The following is a 26,165-nucleotide window of genomic DNA, read 5'->3' as shown; positions in this document are numbered from 1 at the left end:
TTAACAGGAAAGCAGCTTAGGCATTCTTGCAATTTTTGGCATATTAAAGAGTTTTAACAGAAATTCTTATCTGAAGACACAGCACAGTGGATGGTTTTAAAACAAAAACTATAGAGAAAGGAATTGCATGTTAAGGCAGCACTAAAACAGCACCACCTTGATCCAAATAAATAAAGGGGGCCTTAATACAACTTCAAATTTTGAAAAGCTTATAGTAGCCGATATTTCTTGAATCTTGGCTTTTGCCCTTTTTGCATACTTTGATCACTTGTACTACTCAACAAGCTTAGATTTGAATTCTGCCATTGACACATCTGCCAAAGGATCCGATGAATTTTAACAAGTAAATAAATAAAAAAGATCTAATTAGTCTTGACAACAACATCTTGGCCCTGTTGGAAGACAAATAAACCTGTTTAGAGGAAACCATACTCTAAAGGCATGCAATTTTTAATTAGATATCAACAAGGAAGAAAATAAAAAGGAAAACAACACAATTTGGCACTTGACAAAGACAAAAGAATTTTAGTTGAAAAATATGTATATACGTACATATTATCTTTAAGATCCTGTCAAAGTTGCTGTTACAATGTCAAAGTCTGAATTGATGCAGCGTAGGAAGTGACCAGAAGGACTTCTTTTTCTTGGACAAAGAAAACTCCCTTCAGCAAAGAACCGTAAACATAAGAGGCTCAGAAGTTTTAAAAATAAAATTGAAGTTGTGTTGGATAATATTCCTAAAAGCAGCCACCTTATACTAGTGGTAGCACTTTTTCAAATTCATAAACTTCTAAGGAGATAGTGAGAAGTTAAAAACTTAGAATGTGACAATCACGACTCTTCAAGCCTATTGGGGAGGGGGAGTAGGAAAGTGGCGGTGTCAGTATCGAGACACACAGCTGGTATCACATTTTCTTCATTGAGACATTTTCACAAACGCCTAACAGCCATGTTGACACAATCAGACAAATCAATAAGAAACAGAACCCCATTGTCACTCCATCAAATGAGAGAGAGAGAGTACATAAAATCGACGGCGACCAGAAGGGCTTCGAAATGCACGAATCGGTGACGGCGACTTGCAGAATCGACGACGATCCTCTTGTGCACGACGAATCTTAACTGGAAGGCTTTGAATGAAGCTGAAAGCTCGAGAAGGAGAGGGTGCCCGTTGAGAATGGTGGGAGCCTGGGAGGCACGCCATGGCAAGCGCAAGAGATTCCCACGCGGCCGTTCGGACTGTTTTGGAGTAAATAGCAACCGACGATTTATAAGGAGTTAGGGATGTAGGCAAAACGACGTCATTGTTGTTGCAAAATGACACCAATAAATAGTCCAATTTGTGGTAAAGAATTGGCGTGATGTTTTGGCGTCAAACTAAATATTTTGCCAGTGGTTTCTCAAACGAAAATCAAATTCGCTGGCAAAAAGGGAGCTTTATCAGTGGATTAAATTGCAGGTTAGAACCACTAGCCAAATACACTCTACACTATAAAAAATCTAAGTTTTATAGTGTTGGTGCTGTAGAATTTGAGATTTGAATTTGAATTTGTGTGTAATATAAAATTATATTTAGTTCTTTTAAAGTCTATATAAATACAGATTCAATTTCCAAAATTGATAGTGAAGTAAATAATATTGTAAACAATGTATATGAGTTGAGAAGAAGAGGAAAAGGTTCCCTCTTTTCTTTCATTGGTAAAAGATTGCAAGGATGTTCACAGGATCAAATCTATCTCTTTTATGGTCATGACTAACAGAATCAGATCTATCTCTTTATGGTCATGAATTTATGGATTGGTTCTATTGCCATTCCTTTTATTTGCTTATCCAAGAAACAAACTTGAATTTGTGGAATGTGGTTGGTTCAGTTTAGGGTATTGCAATCATTATAATCTAGGAAGTTAGCTATGAAATGTTTGGTTTCTTATGCTATTCTTTTAGCCAGGTGACAAGTTATGCTTTTAAAGAATTTTTTTTTTTTGGACACTAATTATCAATAAATATTCAGCCTACTTAAGTAGAACAAAACAATAATAATTAAAAAAAAAAAAAATTAGTGCAATGGTATCAAATCAATGTCGGCGAGGTATTGTTTGCTTTGATCCATTGACCGCATAGTTTTAGCCTATAAAATTTGTCTATTGTAGTTGGAGCCTAAATCATACTTATATATCCAATATCTCCTTAGTACACAAATAATGCCGAATCATTGCAGGCTTTCCTATCCCACATCTAAAGCTTTTATAAGAGTGGCCCACACCTTCATGTGAGAACTACACTTCTACGTAAGATCTACTCATATGACACTACTCCAATTGTAGCTCAATACCAAATGTAACAGTCTTCACTCAACTCTAATGAGGTATTGTATGCTTTGGCCCATTGTTCTCACGGTTTTGTTTGATAAAAGGTGGCTTTCATAGTTTTAAACTAAACCATCCTAATATGCCATAAATATTCTTAGCAAATGCCCAATATAAGATTGTAACAGGCTCTCCCATGCAGTATCCGATGTCCTCGTTAAAGTGGTTGACACCCCTATGTGGGAGTACACCCCTTATTATATCCACCTTGTCATGGTGCTACATTCTGGTAACCATGACACATGTCAAATGTATTGCTGGCCAACCCTAGAAAGAACTATGTTATCATGGATTTTGATTATGGAGATGTCATAGGATGCATTTAGAATGTCACTATGATGTTATGGTGTGTTAACTTTTTCAGTCCGATCCCGTTTTAATAATGACAAAACACAAATATCTCCCTTGTGCGTTTAGTACTTGAACAGGTATATACTTCAAGCACGCACACATGGCAAAGGAAAAATGGAAGCCGCAAGGAACATAAAGCTCACATATCTTGGTCCATTCCATAAAGAATTAAAGAGCAAATGAGTGAAGATGTAGTCTCATTTCAGTTGTATTGTTTTAGATTATATTTGAATATGCATGCTCACATGATATAGTTGGAAGCTCAAAATGACCAATAGAAGGACCCTATGATGCTTGTTTTTCATGACATATTCATATGCTATTGGCCTAAGTAGGCTTTTCAATCTTGTTTTGATAATAACAAAATGAAGGATGCTTTAACATGTGGTGTTGAGTAATGTGTTTTTAGGTAAAAGGACTCTCAAGGTTGATAAACTAAAAGTTCAATGCTAATCTAGTGGAAACTCCTCAGAATATCAAAGGCAATGGATGAAAAATGAAGAACTCAAGAGCAAGCAAACCCAAAGTCAAAAGTGAACCTCAAGAGGCTGAAAGGCTGAAGGACCTACTGATTTAAAGAGATCATAATTAGAAGGACTGTTGTAAGTACTTTTAAACCAAATGCCATTTAGATACGTAAAGTTCTCATAAATCAAAAGAAACTAAGAAACACCTTGTTAAAAGAGTTTAAAATATATTTAATTTTAAAATCAAAGCAACAAAGGTCTTAAAAGAAAAAAAGTTTTCAAAAATAAAAAGAAGCCAGACACCTAATAGATTATTGTCTGTCTATGGACATACGACTGTCAAAGTTTGAGTGTTTTAAACTGAAGACAGTGTCCTGGCAGACGACTACCAGTGTTCCGGCTTTAAAATTTAACCATGGCAGATGACTGCCATGTCTTGGCATATGACTACCGCACGGAGCAGATTTTAAATCTCAAACGGGAAGTTCTCTTTTAAAATTTTGAATTCTAAAATTAAGTCAACAATTTTTTTTCAAATATTACCTAACTTAATGGGGATATTGATATTTGAAAAAACATATAAATACCTAATTGGGCAATGAAAAATTTTGAATTTTAAAATTAAGTCAATAATTCTTTTTCAAATATTACCTAACTTGATGGGGATATTAATCTTTGAAAAAACATATAAATACCTCCTTGGGTAATAAAAAAATTTGAATTTTAAAATTAAGTCAACAATTTTTTTTCAAATATTACCTAACTTGATGGGGACATTGATATTTGAAAAAGCATATAGATACCTTCTTGGTTAATGAAAAATTTTGAAATTTAAAATTAAGTCAACATTTTTTTTCAAATATTACCTAACTTGATGGGGACATTGATCTTTGAAAAAGCCTATAAATACCACCTTAGGTAATGAAAAATATACATAAGATAGAATACAAAAGAAGAGAGATTAATAAGTCTTTTGCTGAAACTCTTCTTGTGCTGAAATTCTCCTTGAGCTCCATCTACCCACATTATTTTGTTGGAGAGAAAGAAATTCTCCTTGAGTTCAATTTACTCACATCTTTTGCTGGAGAGGAATTCTACCATTTTGGTAGATTGAAAGTATCAAAGCTCGGCTCCGGGTTGCAATTCAATTTTTTTTTAAGAACCATAGGTGACTTTTAAAACTTTAGAACTTCATATATTCTATTTTGCTTTGGCTTTTAGAAGTACTATTTAGATCTCAATTTGTACAACCTGCTCTAAATTCTGAGAGTACTTTTTGTACGCAGATTTATTTTCCATCTTCTTGTACTTTGAACGGTTCAAAGGGTTGATTGGGTCGTTGGACCAAGCACAAGTTGGTGCTTGGAGAGGTTTTTCTCTTTCTGAAAAAGAGGGTAAATTGTGTAAGGTTTTTTGTTCCAACCGGAAGGAACAAGATTTAGTTAATTCCTTAGTAACGTGAGGGTGTAGGCTGGGGTAAGCCGAACCTCGTAAAAAGTGGTGGTGTTATTCTCTTTTCCTTACTCTCCTTTTAATTTTAGCAACAATATAACTTGCGTGAATGTTTTAATACTTGAAATCGTAAAGTAATACTTATTAGAATTTAAGTAAACCTAAAAAGGCATAATTTTTTCTTGGGCTTACGGAAACCGAAAGGGAGTACGTTGGTTAATCGATCTCTTGCGGAAATCGAAAGAAAGTACGTTGATTGGTTAACACCCAAAACTTGTTAGCTGAAGGTTTAATTAAGTTATGATATTGAAAATGTGTTTGATTGTCATTGCAATATTCAAATTCATAAATCAACAACAAGAATTGCACATTCATTTGCAGGACCTTTAAATATTCCGAATCGATTTCTTGTCTTGTGGTTGTGTGTGAATGGTAAATTAATTGATTTTGTTTATTGATTTTGAATTGATTAAAAGGAAATAGGAGTTAGTGCGTATTTCCTAATTAATGAAAATATGAGAAAACCTTAAGAGATTGTAAAAAGAGACAAGGGCTCATAAAGAGGATCAAATAAATTTTTCATAAACCCAATTCACCCCCCCCTCTCTTGGAACTATACCTTAGGTTTCAACTGGTATCAGAGCAAGGTTATAACAAAACCTAATAAGTAGCTATATAAAGATCTAAATGGCACAAATAGGAGTAGCTCCCTTTGGTGAGGGTCAATCCTTAACTAGGCCACCTATATTTTGTGGATTAAATTATACCTTCTAGAAGCAATGAATAAGAATTTACCTTCAAACTATGGACTGGAAGGCATGGAACGTTGTAACAAATGGAAATTTAATCCCCACTAAGCTAGTTGATGAAAAATAAGTACCTAAAGAAGATAAAGAACTAAATAACTCAAATTATAAAATGTTGCAAATTAACTCAAGTGCAATAAATGCTTTATACTGTGCATTTGATGCAAATGAGTTCAATAGAGTAATGACATGTAAAACAGCCACAGAGATTTGAGATAAATTAGAAGTAACCTATGAAGGCATAGTAGATGTTAGGGAAAGTAGAATCGATATGTTAACTAGTGAATATGAAGCCTTTAGGATGAACTCCGATGAAAGTATAACAAGCATGTACACTAGGTTCACCCATATCATAAATTCACTTAGTGCCTTAGGAAAAACTTATTCCACCCATGAGATGATCCGTAAAATTCTGAGAGCACTCCCATCTATTTGGGTACCAAAAGCCACAGATATTACGGAAGGAAGAAATCTTAAAACAACTTCTTTAGATGAACTCATAGGATCTCTTCTAAACTATGAAATGATGTTGAAAGAAAGAAGCACAGAAAACAAAAATAAGAAATCTATAGTTCTAAAAGCTTTGAAAGAATATTCAAGTGAGGAAGATAATGAATCTAATGAATTAGAAGACAAAGACTTAGCTCTAATAACTAAAAAGCTTGGAAAATTCTTAAGAAGAAACAAAAAATTCACTAGAAAATTTAATGGATCAAAAGTTGAAAAAGGAGAAAGCAATAAAAAGGAATACAAAAATAAAAATGATCCTCCCACTTGCTATCAGTGTAAAAAGGTCGGGCACATCAAACCGGAATGCCCATAGCGTAAGAAGGAAAAGAAGAAAAAGAAGTCTGCAATGAAGGCAACTTGGGATGACACTAGTTCGAGTGAATCAGAAAGTGAGCCAAGTGATTAAGAAGTAGCAAACATGTGCTTCATGGTGCATAACAAAGAGGTAAACTCTTATTATTCCCTCTCTGAAGATTCGTGTAATGAGTCTTGCAGTAATTCATGTGAAAGTATGCCATTTTATAAAAAACTTCAAGCTGAATTACTTTTTTTACATAACAAGTTCATTAAAATCTCGAAGAGGAACACAAACTTGAAAGAACAAAACGAAGCACTTAAAAATCAACTTGAATTTGCAAAACTTGTTGAAGAAGAAAAATATTTAAAGATTGAAGAACTTGAGAAGAAAGTAGATAACTTATCTCAAGAATTGGCTGAGTCTCAAGTGAATGAAGATAGCAAGATTATGCAAGAAATAAATAATCTCAAAAATCAAATTCAAGAGAAAGAAAAGGTCATCTATAACTTTACCAAAGGTAAGGATAACTTTGAAAAGATGGTAGGACAACAAAGGATAACAAACAACAAAGAAGGAATTGGTTATAATGGAGCCTCAAACAAAAGAAAGAAAAACTTGTATATGGGATATTTTGTAAATCAATCTAAATATTATGCAAATACTTCATCAACAAATATTCATGAGCACATCACGTGCTACATGTGCAAAAAGAAAGGACACATAATGTTTTATTTTCCACTTAAGAAAGAGTATACAAAAGTAAAAGATGAGTGGAAGATAAATGGTAAAAATAGGCGGCAAAATCTAAAGAAAATTAAGAAGGTTTGGATTCCAAAAGTAACAACTTGAATCCTTTCTTGTAGGTTTGCTTTATGACCACTCCATCTAAGGATAAATGGTACTTGGACAGCGGATGTTCAAGGCATATGACTAGAGATAAATCTAAATTCACCTCTCTCACTCCAAAGGATGGAGGATTTGTAACCTTCAGTGTCAATGCAAAAGGCAAGATCATCGGAATGGGTAAAATAAGTAAAGACTCCTCACTTTCTATAGATGATGTCTTGTTAGTAGATGGTCTAGAGCATAATCAACTAAGTATTAGTCAACTTAGCAATAAAGGATGTGAAATAATGTTTAAGAAAGATAAATGCATAATAGGAGATTCTAAGAATCAAAATACATTATTCACTGCACTTAGAATGAACAATGTTTATTGCATAAATCTTAATAGTTTAAACCCTCAAGACAAAACTTGCCTAGCAGCCATGAGTGAAAACAGTTGGCTTTGGCATAGGAGGTTAGGACATGCTAGCATGGATCTTATATCCAAACTCTCCAAAAAGAATTTAGTTAAAGGCTTGCCTAAAACAAAATTTGTCAAAGATAAAGTGTGTGATGCTTGTCAATTAGGAAAACAAACCAAGAAAAGTTTCAAAAAGAAAAAAACATATATCAACTAGTAGAACCCTAAAACTTATACACTTAGACTTGTTTGGTCCTACTAGAACCCAAAGTTTAGGAGGAAAACAATACGCCTTTATAATTATTGATGATTACTCAAGATACACATGGGTGTTGTTCCTAGCTAACAAAGAAGAAGCTTGCAACTCATTGATCACTTTATGTAAGAAGCTTCAAAATGAGAAAGAGTATAATGTCACAAATATTAGAAGTGACCAAGGAAAAGAATTTAAGAATCAAAATGTTGAAAATTTCTGTAATGAACATAACATAAATCATAACTTTTTAACACCTAGAACCCCACAACAAAATGGAGTTGTGGAAAGGAAAAATAGAACCCTCCAAGAATTGACAAGAACCATACTTAATGAAAATGACCTACCCAAATATTTTTGGGCTAAAGCTGTAAATACAGCTAGCTATATAGTTAATAGGGTCTCCATTAGATCAAACCTAAACAAGACACCCTATGAATTGTGGAAAGAAAGAAGGCCTAATATAAATTACTTTCATGTCTTTGGGTGTAAGTGTTTCATTCTAAATAACAAAGACAACTTAGGAAAATTTGATGCTAAATCGGATGAAGGCATTTTCCTAGGATACTCCACAAATAGTAAAGCCTATAGAGTCTACAACAAAAGAACACTCACCATAGTTGAATCAATTTACATAGACTTTGATGAATCTAGCTTTTTTTTCAAGAGAAGTTAAAATTGAAGAAAAAGATGATATGTTCAGAAAGGAGGATGAGATAGAAATCAAATAGGAAAATGAAATAAATGAAGAAAAGTCAAAAGATGAACTCATAAAAAATATGGAATTACCAAAAGAATGGAAATATAAGAAAGATCATCCTCAAGAACAAATTATAGGTGAACCATCTAGAGGTGTGCCACTAGATCTTCACTAAAGAACATTGCAATCATTATGCATTCCTATCCCAAAATGAACCAAAAGATATTGAAGAAGCCCTTAAGGATGAATCTTGGATAGTTGCAATGCAAGAAGAATTAAACCAATTTGAAAGAAGTCAAGTATGGAAATTAGTACCCAAACCAGAAAATCATTTGATTATAGGAACTAAATGGGAATTTAGGAATAAAAAGGATGAAAATGGTATAATCACTAGAAACAAAGCTAGACTTGTAGCAAAGGGGTATAATCAAGAAGAAGGAATAGATTATGATGAAACCTTTGCCCTTGTAGGTAGAATGGAAGCTATTAGAATGTTGTTAGCTTATGCTTCCTACAAAAAATTTAAGTTATATCAAATGGATGTCAAAAGTGCATTCTTGAATGGGTATATTAATGAAGAGGTATATGTTGAACAACCCCCTGGTTTTGAGGATATTGAAAATCTTAACCATGTATTTAGACTAACTAAGGCTTTGTATGGACTAAAATAGGCCCCTAGGGCTTGGTATGAAAGATTTAGTGGATTTCTAATTAAGAAAGGATTTTTAAGAAGAAAAATTAATAGCACCTTGTTCATTAAAAATAAGGAAAATAATACACTTTTAGTTCAAATCTACATAGATGATATAATATGTGGTGCTACATATGAACATCTATGTAAAGAATTTGCAAAATGTATGCAAGAAGAATTTGAAATGAGTATGATGGGAGAATTAAACTATTTTCTTGGACTACAAATTAAACAAGCAAAAAATGAGACTTTTATAAGTCAAACAAAATACATAAAAGATATGATACAAAAATTTGGTATGAAATATAGTAAACCCATAGGCACACTTATGAGTACCTCCATCAGCCTAGACAAAGATGAAAAGGGAAAATCCATAGACACGAAGTACTATAGAGGCATGATTGGAAGTCTATTATATCTAACGGCCAGTAGACCCGATATAATGTTTAGTGTGTGTATGTGTGCATGTTTTCAATCAGCACCTAAGGAATCACACCAAATTGCTGTTAAAAGAATCTTAAAATACTTAATAGGCACAATGGACTTAGGACTATGGTATCTTAAAGACACCAGTTTTGAAATGATCAGCTATTCAGATGCGGACTATGCCGGTTGTAAGATAGATAGAAAAAGCACAAGTGGCACATGCCGCTTCTTAGGAAGATCTTTAGTTTCTTGGTTTTCTAAGAAACAAAATTTCATAGCTTTGTCAACTGCTGAGGCCGAATATGTAGCAACTGGTAGTTGTTGTGCACAAACTCTTTACACGAAACAACAATTAAGAGATTTCAATTTAAACTACACAACTGTACCAATTAAGTGTGATAACACGAGTGCGATTAACATATATAAAAATCCTATTTCACACTCAAGAACAAAGCACATTGACATAAGACACCACTTCCTAAGAGATCATATTAAAAAAGAAGACATAAATCTAGAGTTCATCAATACAAATGACCAATGGACTGATATCTTTACTAAACCACTCTCAGAAGATAGATTTATAACCATAAGAAGAGAACTTGGTCTACTATATAGTAGAGAAGTAAACTAAAAGAACAAGGCTTAAAGAAAAATCCACAGTCAATAAACTGTCTCTAGGGTTACCTAGGATTTGTCTCTTTTGAGTGATCAAAATTTATTTTGGCATGTACTTTGATGTGTTGTATAATGCAACACTTAGCTTGAATTGCTTTCCTTATTTCTTGAAACATAGGCTCATGATAAATGAGATGCAGCATGCTACATGTGGATGTTTGAGATATGATGTTGAATCTTGGCATGAGTGAGGAGTATGTGGTCATATGTACATTTTATTGTTTACCCTTTTTGATTGATGCCAAAAGGGGGAGTAGTATTTGAGCAAAAATACTATTTGAGCATGTTAAGCGTCATTGAGCAATAAGCATAATCGGTCTTGAATTTACAAATTGTTAAAGTAATGCTTATTGTAAGGGGGATTAGAATGATGCTAGTTGTAAGGGGGAGATTTTTTTTTTTAATGCTTATTCATATTTTTTTTTTGCTTCTCATTTGTCATCATCAAAAAGGGGGAAGTTGTTGGCCTAACAAGACTTTTCAATCTTATTATGATTATAACAAAATGAAGGATGCTTTAACATGTGGTGTTGAGTAATGTGTTTTTAGGTAAAAGGACTCTCAAGGTTAATAAACTAAAAGCTTAATGCTAATCTAGTGGAAGCTCCTCAGACTATCAAAGGCAATGGACGACAAATAAATAAGTTAAGGGCAAGCAAACCCAAAGTCAAAAGTGAACCTCAAGAGGTTGAAGAAGGCTAAAGGACCTACTAATTTAAGGAGATCATAATTAGAAGGACTATTGTAAGTACTTCTAAACCCAATGCCATTTAGATATGTGAAGCTCTCATAAATCAAAAGAAACTAAGAAACACTTTGTTAAAAGAGTTTAAAATATATTTTTAAAATCAAAGCAACAAAGGTCTTAAAGGAAGGAAAGTTTTCAAAAATAAAAAGAAGCCAGGCACCTGACAGACGACTGTTTGTTTATAGACAAACGACTGGAAAAATTTGAGTGTTTTAAACTGAAGACAGTGTCTTGGCAGACGACTGCTAGTGTTTTGGGCTTAAAATTTAACCATGATAGACGACTGCCATGTCGTGGCAGATGACTGCCATACAGAGCAGATTTCATATTTCAAACGGGAAGTTCTCTTTTAAAATTTTGAATTTTAAAATTAAGTCAACAATTTTTTTTTTCAAATATTACCTAACTTGATGAGAATATTGATCTTTCAAAAAGCATATAAATACCTCATTGGGTAATGAAAAATTTTGAATTTTAAAATTAAGTCAACAATTCTTTTTCAAATATTACCTAACTTGATGGGGATATTGATTTTTGAAAAAGCATATAAATACCTCCTTAGGTAATGAAAAATTTTGAATTTTAAAATTAAGTCAAAATTTTTTTCAAATATTACCTAACTTGATGGGGACATTGATCTTTGAAAAACCGTATAGATACCTCATTGGGTAATAAAAAATTTTGAAATTCAAAATTAAGTCAACATTTTTTTTCAAATATTACCTAACTTGATGGGGACATTGATATTTGAAAAAACCTATAAATACCACCTTAGGTAATGAAAAATATACATAAGATAGAATACAAAAGAAAAAAGATTAATAAGTCTTTTTTTGAAACTCTTCTTCTGCTGAAATTCTCCTTGAGCTCGATCTGCCTACATCATTTTGTTGGAGAGAAAGAAACTCTCCTTGAGTTCAATTTACTCACATCTTTTGCTGAAAAGGAATTCTACCATTTTGGTTGATTAAAAATATCAAAGCTCGGCTCCGAGTTGCAATTCAATTTTTTTTAAGAAATATCGGTGACTTCTAAAACTTTAGAACTTCACATATTCTATTTTGCTTTGGTTTTTAGAAGTATAATTTAGATCTCAATTTGTACAACCTGCTCTAAATTTTGAGAGTATTTTTTGTACGCAGATTTATTTTCCATGTTCTTGTACTTTGAACAGTTCAAAGGATTGATTGAATTGTTGGACCAAGCACAGGATGGTGCTTGGAGAGGTTTTTCTCTTCCTGAAAAGAAGGGTAAATTGTGTAAGGTTTTTTGTTCCACTTAGAAGGAACAAGATTTAGTTAACTCCTTAGGTGGTTGACCTAAGGAGAGGATGTAGACTGGGGTGAGCTGAACCTCGTAAAAAGGTGATGGTGTTATTCTCTTCTCTTTACTCTCCTTTTAATTTCAGCAACAACATAACTTGCGTGAATATTTTAATACTTGAAATCATAAAGTAATACTTACTAGAATTTAAGTAAACCTAAAAAGGCATAATTTGTTCTTGGGCTTGCAGAAACCGAAGGGAGTACGTTGGTTAATCGATCTCTTACAAAAATCGAAAGGAAGTACATTGATTGGTTAACACCCAAAACTTGTTAGCTAAAGGTTTAATTAAGTTGTGATATTGAAAAGGTGTTTGGTTGTCATTGCAATATTCAAATTCATAAATCAACAACAAGAATTGAACATTCATTTGTAGGACCTTTAAATATTCCGAATTGATTTCTTGTCTTGTGGTTGTTGTGTGTGAATGGTAAATTAATTGATTGTGAATTGATTAAAAGGATATAGGAGTTAGCGTGTATTGCCTAATTAACAAAAATATGAGAAAACTTTAAGAGATTGTAAAAAGAGACAAGAGCTCATAAAGAGGATCAAAGAAATTTTTAATAAAACCAATTCACCCCCCTCTTGGAACTACACCTTAGGTTTCATATGCATTTATCATAGGTTGGATCTGCATTTTAGAGGATTAATAGGGCTGAAAAATGGGAGGCTCATCGACAAATCCCCTGACCTCATCAGTGAATCCATGAAGACCACTCGTCGACTAATGCACGTCCTCGTCGACGAGAAAATACCGAGACCCTACTTTTCTCAGACAAACATCGTCAATGAATCCTTTAGTCTCGTCAACGAATGAGTGTTGAACACTCGTCGACTAGTGTGTACACTCATCGATGAGTCTATCGGGACGCTTGATGCTCTAGCGCGCAATGGGCAGAAAGCTTTTTAATAAAATTATTTCCTTTTTATCCAACGACCACAAAACACCTAGATCCAAAAAATACTTATAAATATCAAACCCAAAACCATAGTTGAACAACTTTTGAACCTCTTGCCTATACTCTATGTTGACCTTATAGGTCACACCCAGTTTTGATTATGACAAATACTCATTATATCTAATGGGCGTTTGAGGTTATGTGTAGGAACTCAAATTGCCAGAATCCTAATGCACATAGAGAGAGTGAAATTTGAAGACCAAATTTCTATTAGAGACCCAATTTTTATGTTTTGTAATGTATTTCATTTAAGCAAAAGGTCTGTAATAGTAATTAGGGTCTTTGATTTGTAATAAGCACACACACATCATATGCATGGTCTAATACGTAAGCTTAAGCCAAGAATAACTAAAAATGACCTTAGAAAGACCTTAGGGGTTTGGTCGACCGACGCTGAATTTTTTCGGTGTCTTCAAAAAGGCTTAGAAAAGACCCTAGGACACTCACCATTATACTTGTATGTATTAGGCACTTGATTAGGGTGATTGTGAATTAAAACAGGACTGAAATGCACACTTTATGCACTTTTAGTCGACTGGCACATGTAGTTCATTCTACCCCCGGTCGACCGAATCCGGTCTGGGTTAACCGGTTGACCACAGTTCAATCGACCAAGCCATGACAGTTCATTTGACCTTGGTCGACCGAACCACCTAGAAGTCAACATTTTGACTTCCTGGTCAATCGAGAGGATTGACTTCCTGGTCAATCCTGAGTTCCCACGTATGGGAACCCAATGGTCTGGTCAACTAAGTAGTCAGTTCATTTTTACCCTGGTCGACCAAACTACGCTACTTGGGAAAATCGCCTTTCTCGGTCGACCAACCCTGAAGTTCAAAACTGGCCCGATTGATTGAGCCATATAAACTTCGGTTGACCAAAAGTCTTCTGGTCGATTGGGTCTCTTGGGTTGCCCTGTATTTTTTACTATGATTAAATATTTTAAACAAGGTTAATTACATTAAAATGGTTTAAAACTTTCCTAACAATACCCAATCTAACGGTCATAACTCTTCCCATGTCTATACATATGAGATCATTTGTGCAAATTAGCATGGGATTAGCAATATTGATTAGAAGAAATCCTTTGAAATTCCCAAAATCTATAATACTCATTTTTGAGCCTCCAACACTTATTCTTACATGATCTTACTACTCAAACATCCTTGTAAGTGTGATTTAAGTGTGGTTGTTCCAGAAGGTTTGCTCTCTCAAGTTTATGCTTGATTGATATTGTTTTGATTGGGAGCAAGACCTCAAGTGCTCTTAGGGGACTTTATCAATAAGTCTATCCTAAGAAGACTTCACTTGAGCTTCTGAGTATTGCATCGTCATTGCAATATCTTGAGAAGCTTGTATTTGGTTTTTGGGTTGCAAAACATTTTCAAAACTTACTCAAATATCTTGTGTAATTTAAATTAACATATTTTTTTGAAAGAAATTTGTGTTTGTGATATTAATCTTTGTTGCAATATTTATTCACTCACATATCAATTGTTGAACACAAAAATTACATATCTTTGCAAACCAAGCATATACCTGATTGACATACTTAAGACTCGCTTGACATCTTGTGTGAATACGTTTGATTGAATATCTCGGGATACAAAGATTGTTTGTCGACACTCTCACACACTCATTACACTGATAGAAAATATATTTGAGAGTTGAAATATTAGACCACACTGAGCTTACATATTATATCATTTGGTGGTGTATGTGATTGTGCGTAACTGGGTACGTATCTGCTTTACATGAAAGTATAATCACTGTACCATTGTTTTGCATTTCAAATCTGTTGTATTTCCAGGCACGGGCCTGAAGAGGGAGACTAGGCCTTTGAAATAGTCTTGGATTGCCTTAAACTCGGCTAGGAAAGCTAGGTGCACCATCTTGGAAAGGCGTGTTGGTTGAAGTCAACCCCTTTAATTGACTTGGTTGTAAAGGTTGAGGTCAGGCCCTGTGCTAATTGACTTGGTTGTAATCGGTGTCGCTCCACCCTTTAAGTGAGCCTTTAGTGGCATACTCAGGCTTGCAAGCTAGAGGCGGGGACGTAAGCATAATTGGCCGAATCCGATAACATATCGTGTGTTTATTTATATTTCAGCACTTTATATTTACCGTACGTGTATGTTATGGTGTGAATGATGCATATGACTTAAATTTCTGTACATTATATCTACTTTTGCATTTGAGATTGTATAGAAAGACCCTAGGATAAAAGTTTAAAATTCCAATTCAACTCCCCATTTGGGAATACACCAATTCTAACAATTGGTATCAGATCCTTGTTGCACTAGACTTAAATGTTTTTGCAAAAAGATCGTAATGGCTCAATTTGGTGTATCCCCATTCGGTGAGGGACTATCACCTTTCAGTCCTCCTATATTTTGTGGTATTTATTACACCATGTGGAAAATTAGAATTAGCGTTTTTACATAATTAATGAACTAGAGGGCCTGGCAAGTGATTGTAAATGGAATTTGTATGCCGGTAGACAATGATATTAATTCAATGCATGAAAATTCATATGCCATGGATTTATTGTGCTTTAGACTCTCATATTTTTCATGAGTTTATGGCATGTAGAAATGCGAGGGAGATATGGGTTGAGCAAGAAAAGAGATATGGAGAGACCCAGGAAAAGGAAACCATCACTCCTGAGATGTCGTGTTCAAATGATCAGGGAGTGGTTAGTGATAGGGATAATGCATCAATAGAACATGAGGTATATGATTCTCACTCTAGCTTATTTGAGGATTCATATGTTGAATGTTGTGTTGCTACATGTGCTGAATCATCTGTTGAATACAATGATGATAATTCTATTGATGATGTGTGTGATGATTCTTATGCTGAATGCTATGTTGTGTCATATGTTGAATCATCTAATATTCCCTATGATAATACTGTTGAAATTGCATGCAATGATTCATATAATAGCTATGACATATCTTATGATGAATCATGTGCTGAATTGATAAAACAAAGCATGCCTTCGTATGAAAAGCTAGATAAAACTTTATTGAAAATGAATAAATTTCTAGAAAAGTTATCTAAGCAGAAATCCATTTTGAAAAATAAAAACAAAAGCATGGCAAAGCAATTAAGAAAAATAAAAGATTATTATGCCGTTTTAGAAAAGAGAAAGATTAAGAAGATATTGAAAATTATCTACTTAGAAAAAGAAATGGATGATTATTCTAGAGCTTCACTCGAAATTAAAAATGAAAAGAATAATCATAATAAACCCTTTAGAGTTTAAAAGAAAAACATTTTCAAGAAGGGTTCATCCTTTAAATCCAATAGTCTAGCCTCACTGAAGAAAAATAGAATAAACAAGCACAATCTTTTACGTATATTCAACACCTGCTTATCTTGCAAAACTATGTGGCACATATGGTTTAATTGCTTACTTAGAAGTGCCAGAGGCTTAGAAATGGAAATGAAATGGATAATCAGCAAAGCAATGCCCGTAAGATTTAAGGAAAAAGGGACTCAAATTGAAACTACCTTCTGGTTAATTTTTCCTTTGTTCCTAGGTTTAGGGGTTGTGATCACCGTAGGCTTGGGAAGTGATTGTTGCTTAAAATGAAAATATTAGTATACACACTCACTAAACTATCTTGTTATACTAAGACTCCTTATCCACTTCCAAATGGACATTGCATCTATGCCTAGTACTTAATTCTAAATGCTTAACCCATGCTAACATGAAAATCACAAAGTTGAGCAATGGTTTTCCATTGCACAAAATTAAGTGTTAAGGTTATATCTTGTATCATATATCATTATACCCTAAACTCACTTTTGAATATGAAAAGCCTAAAATGCCTAACAAAATAGTTAGTCATCATTCTAGGCTTAAAGCACTATCGATCATAAATGACTAATATATATTGAGTGCCTCTCATAGCTATAACCAAAATAGAGGAATCCACTATGGGATTGGTCCCTTTGAGTTTAATTGTAAATTTTTTTTTTGGTTTAATCCCTCCATAGGAAACACTCACCAATCACCAAAGAGCATTGTTCAAGAAAAGACACATACTTCTTAATGCTCTTTGCCAAAATAGTTAGGACTCAAAGAAAAGTGCAGTCAAAGTGAGATTATTCTCTAACTTAGTCTTTAAGAGGTTGTAGTAACTACAAGACTGGGAAGTAATCTACGCTCAATATGCTAAATATTGGGTCGTGCCTCAATTGTGTAATATCTCTTCACCAAGAATCCCTAAGAATCATGTTAATGTGAAAATACATGTAACATGTCCAATCTGAACCCAAGGGAGAGCTTTGGATCAAAATGAAGCAAAATCGGAGAAATTCACTATGCTCGGCCAACCAAGCATTGACAGAGTAAAATCTCTCGATTGACCGAATACCTCTTGACTTTGACCTTACGGTTGATTGAACTTAAGTGAACCTATCCACCCCGGTCGACCGAACTTGTCGGTTTTCCCTTGGTCAACTGAACATAGGCATAGTACTCCATCTCGGTCAACTGTCCATCTTAGTTCAAACTCTCCCTGGTTGATCAAACAGTGTCAGTTCGCGAAGAAACTGAACTGTCAGTGGACTGTATATGCTCTTGGTCGACCGAACTGCTATATACTTATATCCTTCCTACGTTCAAAGCTCATTTGTGTGAAAAATTTTGAGAGCTCTTCCACCATTCCTCTAAACATCACCAAGGAAACCTAGACCAGTGCCTAACCTTCATCATCTAGCACTTATGGATCGTGTTGAAGCCCATGATTTAGCACACGCTGAGGATGAATACTTCTTATTAGAATGATCCAAGGTTAGATACATACGAGAGTTTCGTCCTAAGGAAGCAATACTAGGTAAGATATTAGATTTAGAATTCATAAATAAGTATTTTGGGATTGTAATGGACATGTTTGAATATCAAGGCTGGAAAACTTTCATTTCCAATCAACCTGGGGGTCACTACCGAACGTATGCTAGATTATTTTACGCAAATCTAGGTAATGATGAAAATGGGTACTTCTCCAAAGTATTAAGGATTGATGTTCATTTCGATGCACAGTATCCTTCAGATGTCCTTGATATAGATAGTAGAGATTTTGAGTGCCTAGATGTAGTAAATTCCTAGATTCATGAACAGAAATTTAAAGTTGCCACATTTGCCAACCTGGCCTTATCTGATCCAGGCACTGCTAGCCAAAACCATCCCCTATAGTATAGTCAATGTACGTTAGAAGCCAAAGTAGTGCACCATTTGATCACCTATAATATCCTGCCCAAGGCAGGTTCTAGGGTGCACGTATCCTTCCTAGATTGCTTTATTATGTGGTGTTTATTTTCTCGAAAGAAGCTAGATCTGCCCAGCTTAATGATTCAATGGATGATGGCCAAGAAAATTAGCCACAGAATTATTATGTCGTATGGAGGAATTCTAAATAAGTTGTTTCGATCCATAGGAGCCACATGCACAAATGTGGCTACACTGAAGAGAAGATGATTTGCTAATATATTCTCTGCCATCACCCTAAGACTTATGGGGTATGAATTGGTTGGCAATGTCTGGTTGCCATCTAGGGGTGCCGCAGCATAGGGGGAGGCCCTGCAGGAGCTGCCACAGCCCATGTAGCCGTTGAATGTTGTTCTAATGGCTGCCATCACTAGTTTATCTGACTCATTTGGGTAGTTTCAAGAATCAGTCCAGTCAGACCTACGAGATTTGGCATCGTCATCCATTGCCCTTCATGACAAGTTTCGGAAGTTCTCCATCTCTACTGCTAGTCAATTCACAGATTTAGAGAGGACCATGACAGTCAGCTTTAGTGAGATGAACAATCGTATTTAGAAGATGCAGAATGAGAGAGACCGGATGACCATGGATTTTGACTTAGATGCCGGTGATGGTGGCGATGGTGGTGATGATGGAGGGGAGTTTTATACTTAGGAGAGCAGCCTACAGATCAGGATATGTGGCCTTGATCTATTTTATTTTATATCATCTGGTCTGTACCTATATAGAACAACTTTTACTTTGATTATGATATATAACTACAGTACTTTGATTTGCATATGTTTGTGGTAAAATGACTATTCTGTTGAATTGTATGCTTAGTATAGAAAGCCTCCTGTATAGCGGATGCAGTTGATGCGATTTGCCTGCTAGTAGATTATAGGTCCTCGCATGCCTTACTCTTGAGATACTGCCTGTTTGAGAATCGTTTTTGTGCATATAAATTTTAGGAAATGTCTTTTTTACAGCCGACATGCTACCGAATTTTCTGTAGACATTTGCCCAAATGATTGAAATATTTTTTTTTTGTTTGTTTCTGTGCAAATGCAATTTAATCTTAAAGTCTAAATATTTTACGCTTGGCTCATTTGCATTGAAATTATAAATTCCTTGGGGCTAGTTGTGCGTATATATTTAAAGTGCTTGAATATTGGTAGGTTTTATGGAATCGATTACATCCTCAGACAAAATGCTGCCCAATTTTTTAAAAACCTTTGCACATAACTTTAAATCATTTTTAAATGCTAATTTACTTAAAACTTGAGTTATGTTTCTAAAATAATATTTGAATTTTACTCAAGTTGACTTATAAAGGAAAATGCATATTCTTAGGGGGGACTCAGTTAGCATTAAAATCATTAGGCCCTGAGAAACAAATATGTATTCGTCACTGTATATCTGTAACACTCGGTATTAGGCCGACATGCTCTCATCATGCTCTACTATGCGCAAATCCATGCTTGTTTTGGGATACCAAAAATGATTATGATGGAATTAACCTTAAAATCTTGCCTGAGTATATGACTTTTATATATCTATTGCGTAATCATATTGGATGTAATGAGCATTGATCACTGCTTGTGATGCACAACTCCCGTGTCCACTTCTTAATGATATTGAAATTTTATTTGATTGTTGGACTATACTGGACTGTATGAGTGGTTCTGGATAAACTACTAGACTATATAAACTCAAATAGGTTACACTTTATATAGGATTTATTTTGGAAAGTATGATTTACAAACGACACTCTGCCGAAATTTTTCTAAATCTTTCCAAAGTTTTTCATGTATAAATGTACTAATTACCCATTGTCTAGAGTGTTAACTCGTATGGCCCTTTTTGCTGTTGCCAAAAGGGAGAGATGGAAAGGGGCAAAAATAAAATAAAGTGGATGCATATTGATAGGGGAAGCCTTCTTAGGCTTAAACCCATATTTTTGCTGATCGTATTTGTCATCATCAAAAAGGGGGAGAATGTTGACCTTATAGATCACGCCCAATTTTGATTATGAAAAATACTCATTATATCTAATGGGTGTTTGAGGTTATGTGCAGGAACTCAAATTGACAGAATCATAATGCACATAGAGAGAGTGAAATTTGAAGATCAAATTTCTATTGGAGACCTAATTTTTATGTGTTGTAATGTATTTCATTTAAGCAAAGGGTCTGTAATAGTAATTAGGGTCTTTAGTTTGTAATAAGCACACACACATCACATGCATGGTCTAATACATAAGCTCAAGCCAAGAATGACTAAAAATGACCTTAGAAAGACCTTAGGGGTTTGGTTGAGTGATGCCGAATTTTTTCAGTGTCTTCAAAAAGGCTTAGAAAAGACCCTAGGACACTCATCAATACACTTGTATGCATTAGACACTTGAATAGGGTGATTGTGAATTAAAACAGGATCGAAATGCACACTTTATGCACTTTCGATTGACCGGCACATGCAGTTCATTCTGCCCCTAGTCAACCAAATCCGGTTTGGGTCAACCGATTGACCACAGTTTGGTCGACCGAGCCATGACAGTTCATTTGACCCTAGTCAACCGAACCACCTAGAAGTCAACATTTTGACTTCCTAGTCGACCAAGAGGATTTTGAACTACACCAGCCTGGTTGACCGAGTTCCCACGTGTGGGAACCCAACGGTCTGGTTGATCGAGCAGTTAGTTCATTTTTACCTTGGTCGACCGAACTGCGCTACTTGGGAAAATCGCCTTTCTCAATCGACCGACCCTGAAGTTCAAAACTAGCTCGGTCGATCGAGCCATATGAACTTCGGTCAACCAAAAGTCTTCTAGTCAACCAGGTCTCTTAGGTTGCCCTGTATTTTTTACTATGGTTAAATATTTTAAACAAGGTTAATTACATTAAAATGGTTTAAAACTTTCCTAATAATACCCAATCTAACGGTCATAACTCTTCCCATGTCTATACATATGAGATCATTTGTGCAAATTAGCAATATTGATTAGGAGAAATCCTTTGAAATTCCCAAAATCTATAATACTCATTTTTGAGCCTCCAACACTTATTCTTACATGATCTTACTACTCAAACATCCTTGTAAGTGTGATTTAAGTGTAGTTGTTCCAGAAGGTTTGCTCTCTCAAGTTTATGCTTGATTGATATTATTTTGATTGGGAGCAAGACCTCAAGTGCTCTTAGGGGACTTTATCAATAAGTCTATCCTAAGAAGACTTCACTTGAGCTTCTGAGTATTGCATCGACATTGTAATATCTTGAGAAGCTTGTATTTGGTTTTTAGATTACAAAACGTTTTCAAAACTTACTCAAATATCTTGTGTGATTTATATTGACATATTTTTGGAAAGATATTTGTGTTTATGATATTAATCTTTGTTACAATATTTATTCACTCACATATGAATTGATGAACACAAAGATTACATATCTTTTGCAAACCAAGCATATACCTGATTGACATACTTGAGACTCGCTTGACATCTTGTGTGAATACATTTGATTGAATATGTTGAGATACACATATTGTTTGTTGACACTCTCACGCACTCGTTACACAGATAGAAAATATATTTGAGAGTTGAAATATTAAACCACATGAGCTTACATATTATATCATTTGGTAGTGTATGTGATTGCGTGTAACTAGGTACATATCTGCTTTACATGAAAGCATAATCACTGTACGATCATTTTGTATTTCAAATCTGTTGTGTTTCTAGGAATGGGCTTGAAGAGGGAGACTAGCACTTTGAAATAGTCCCGGATTGGCTTAGACCTAGTTAGGAAAGCTAGGTACACCATCTTGGCAAGGCATGTTGGTTGAGGTCAGCCCCTTTAATTGACCTGGTTATAAAGGTTGAGGCCAGTCCTGTACTAATTGACCTGGTTGTAATCGGTGCCGCTCCACTCTTTAAGTGAGCCTTTAGTGGAACTCTCGAGCTTGCGAGTTAGAGGTGGGGACGTAGGTATGGTTGGCCGAACCTCGATAACATATCATGTATTTATTTATATTTTCGTACTTTATATTTATTGCACGTGTATGTTTTGGTGTGAATGATGTGCATGACTTAAATTTCTATACATTATATATACTTGCGCTTTTGGGATTGTATAGAAAAACCCTAGGTAGCCAAATCGTATTGATTTCTAATTTAACTTAGGAGAAAAGTTTAAAATTTCAATTCACCCCCCTTTTTGGGAATACACCAATTCTAACACTCTATCGCATTTAGACATCTTTTGGGCATTCTCTCAGTTTTTCAAAGGGCTTTCATGCACACATCTTAGAAAGCATCTTTTGAATTGAGGTTTGGTAAAAACAAGTATTTGATTTGTGCATTCAAAATATTTCTTCTCTCATATTTTTATTTTTAATATTTTATTGAGAGAGCAAGAACCCTAGTTTTCCATATATTATTTGAAAAATATTTTGGGAAAAGTTTATCCTAGAGCATAAATCTTTGAAGCATTCACACTCATATATTCATTCAAAGATTTCATATTTTCTTGTGTTTACAAAAGTTATTTGGGGAAACCCTAGATCTCCAACACACATCTTATTTGAAAAATCAATTTTTGGAGATATATTGTATTGGGTTTAGATCTTTGAGAAAACTCATCATACATATTTTTTTTATACAAAGATCATATATTTTTGATTACAAAAATCATATTGGGGTCAACACATATTCTCTCTTAAGCTTCAAGTTATATCCTGTGAGAGTGTTTAGGATTTCATTGTACACATTAGCTAAGTGAGAAGCATCTGAGTGTATCTAGAAATTGTATTCATCTATTATATTTGTGGTTCGGTGTCTGAACCGTGGTTAGGAAGCTATGCCTTGTGTAAGCAGTGGATTGTAAGGAGGAAGTTGTACCTCTTGTAAGCAGTAGATTAGGAGGAAGCTGAGCCTTTTGTAAGTAGCGGATTAGGAGGAAGCTACACCTCTTGTAAGCAGCGGATTGTAAACGGGAAGCTCCGTCCCAATTTAAGGAGTGGAATAGTGGAATCCTTGGGGTGTTTTACCCAAGGTGAGGACGTAGGCTAGGTTTGGCTGAACCTCGTGAAAAAGTCTGTGTTTGTGCTCTCTCTCTATCTCTCTTTATATTTCTGCACTTGTGTTCATATTTGATCCGTTGTGCATGTTATAAATATTGGCGTATCTAAATATCTTAAAATACTTGAGATTAATTAGGTTATACTAAATAGGTTGAGATATCCATAGATTGAATTGATTAGGTTGTGTAATAATGAAATCTGTGTATCTCTAAATTTGTGCTTGTATGGTTGGATTTTTTAAATTAGGCTGAGAACTAAGGTGTAGTCCCAAGGAGGGGGGGGTGAATTGGGTTTATAAAATTCTTTTAAGTCTTTTTACAAATTCACAACCTTTTGTATATTTAAAAAATACACAAGAATATTTTGATTTTAAATACACAATTAAACTAACTACAATCCAAACTCAATGTCAATCACAAACCAAATACCTTTAACAATAACAATCAATCAACCAATCATTCAAACACACAATACTTAACTAATTGTATGAGATTCGGCACTTCCTTATTTCAGCATTTGAAAAAACTCAGTTTAGAGTTTAAATAAAGTCACGTATGAATGAATATTGGAGAACTTATTTTAATCAAGATTTCCACAAACGATTAATCAACGTACTCTCTTTAAGGTTTCCGCAAAAGATTAATCGACGTACTTTCTTAAATTAAAAGTTTTTCTCAATCTCGATTTCAGCTACCTACACTTAGAAACACATTTTATAGATGCTAAAAATTTAAAGAGTAAAGGTTAAGAGTGAGACCAAGATTTTTATGAGGTTTGACTTGTACCCAGCCTACGTCATTGCCTTTGGTAAGACCACTTAAAGACTCCACTAAACTATTCCTTTGAGGGCAGAACAAACCATTTACAATCCCTCCTTTTGGGTGGAGCCCCCTCTCCAAGTGATACCCCATGCTTTGTGCAACGATCCAATGGCCTGAACCGTCAAAGAAACAAAGAAAACAAGAAAGATTTCTTTTGTACAAGAGATTCTCTCAGATAGAGCTAGTTAGTACAAATAAAGCTCAGCTAATATACTTCAAAACAAATATAAAAAAGAAATTGAATTGAAGCTCAAGAATTATTTCATCGGAATTCTTCTCTTGATGTGAATCAATAAATTAGAGGTTTGAGCTTAGAGAAGATATGATCAAAAACTCAGATTACCCTAGAAATTCTCAGTATGAATGTGCAAGCAAGAGAGCTTTGAGAGAAAAAGAGCAATATGGCTTAAGAGCAAAATTTCAATGCTTGGCACTGATTTGATTCAAGAAATCATGTATTTATAGACCCAAAAAGTGTTTAATTCGTGTTTCCCAAGTTACATAGAGTGTTTCCTAAATTTAAACAAAATTCCGTGCATAAGCAATATAAATTTGAATTTTAAAACTTTTAATAATTATAAACGTTAACATTGGTCAAGTGCATGAGGCTTCGGGGTCAGACGCCTGAAGTTTCTAAAAATTATGAAATTTTAGTTTTAAAATAGGGTCAGGTGCTTAAGGTTGCAAGGGTCAGGCACCTGGGCCTACATTGCATGTTCAAAATTCGTTCAGAAAAATTGTCAGGCACCTGAGGTTAAAAGTTCAATCACTTGAACAGTTAGAAATTCTATTTTTTAAGTTTACTTTCAAAACTCTTAGCCATCTTGCTTTGTTACTTTTAAAAAGCATTTTTCGGGGTTTTCAAAATAAGGTCTCTAAGTCCATGTCAATCCCTAATGAGCTTCAAAGTATTTCAAAAAGATATTCATAATGAAGTACTTACATAAATCATCCTAAAGACTTAAACACTCTAAGCTTGAAGTCTTCATATATGTTTTTGCTTAGAATCCTCTTAGACTGGAGCTTGAGTCTTATTTAAGCTTCCACATGTTTTGAACAACTTGGTCCTCTTGAGCTTTCTCTTGATCACTTTGTTGATGGAGTATGGCTTTATGGTACTTGTGATCTTGAACTTTCATTTCTTTGATCCTTTTGAACTTTGTCATACAAGATTTCCCGAAATGTCAGCACTTGAACAACAACTTGTTAAAATAAACTTTATTTGTTATAATCAAAACAAGATTTGAAAGCCATGCAAGGCCAACAATCTCCCCCTTTTTTATGATGAAAAATAAGGAGTAAAGATGAGAGAATCCTGATAAGGCTCCCCTTTACAATAAGCATGCCTTTTAACAAATATGAAAAATGATGATTTCCAATATAAGTAAGTTCAAAACTCAATAAGTCTCAATCAAGTATGAGCAAAGATAAGAGAACCTTGATAAGGTTCCCCCTTAAAAATGATGCTTTCTAATATAAGTTCAAAACTTAATAAGTCTCAATCAAGTATATTATGCATTATAGCTCATGTCAACATATATGCTTGTGGTCTTATTCTTCTCGAGTTCTCATTTTTCTCATTATTCTCATTTTTGCTTTTACTCCCCCATGCTATAAGCCATGTCAAGATTATGTGTTTTACATATTTACCATGTTCTCATTTTTCATGGTTGCTCTCTTCTCATGTTTTCTCTTGAAAAAATATCTCCCCCTTTGACATCGATCAAAAAGTAATGAGGA

General features: G+C 34.5%; 1 long non-coding RNA gene across 1 annotated transcript; it reads right to left on the bottom strand.

The window, feature by feature from the left end:
• On the bottom strand, positions 1-1,313 carry LOC131153235 (uncharacterized). The gene is made up of 3 exons (XR_009136196.1): positions 1,025-1,313; positions 553-662; positions 1-392 (listed from the first exon to the last, which is right to left on the bottom strand). It is a non-coding gene; the product is annotated as an uncharacterized LOC131153235 (long non-coding RNA).
• Between the last annotated feature and the right edge of the window lie 24,852 nt (positions 1,314-26,165).

The sequence above is a fragment of the Malania oleifera genome, chromosome 4 (genome assembly GCF_029873635.1).
Source record: "Malania oleifera isolate guangnan ecotype guangnan chromosome 4, ASM2987363v1, whole genome shotgun sequence".
In the NCBI taxonomy this organism is placed as follows: Eukaryota; Viridiplantae; Streptophyta; class Magnoliopsida; order Santalales; family Ximeniaceae; genus Malania; species Malania oleifera.
Note: the sequence above shows the minus strand (reverse complement) of the source record. Positions and strands in the feature narration are given on the sequence as shown.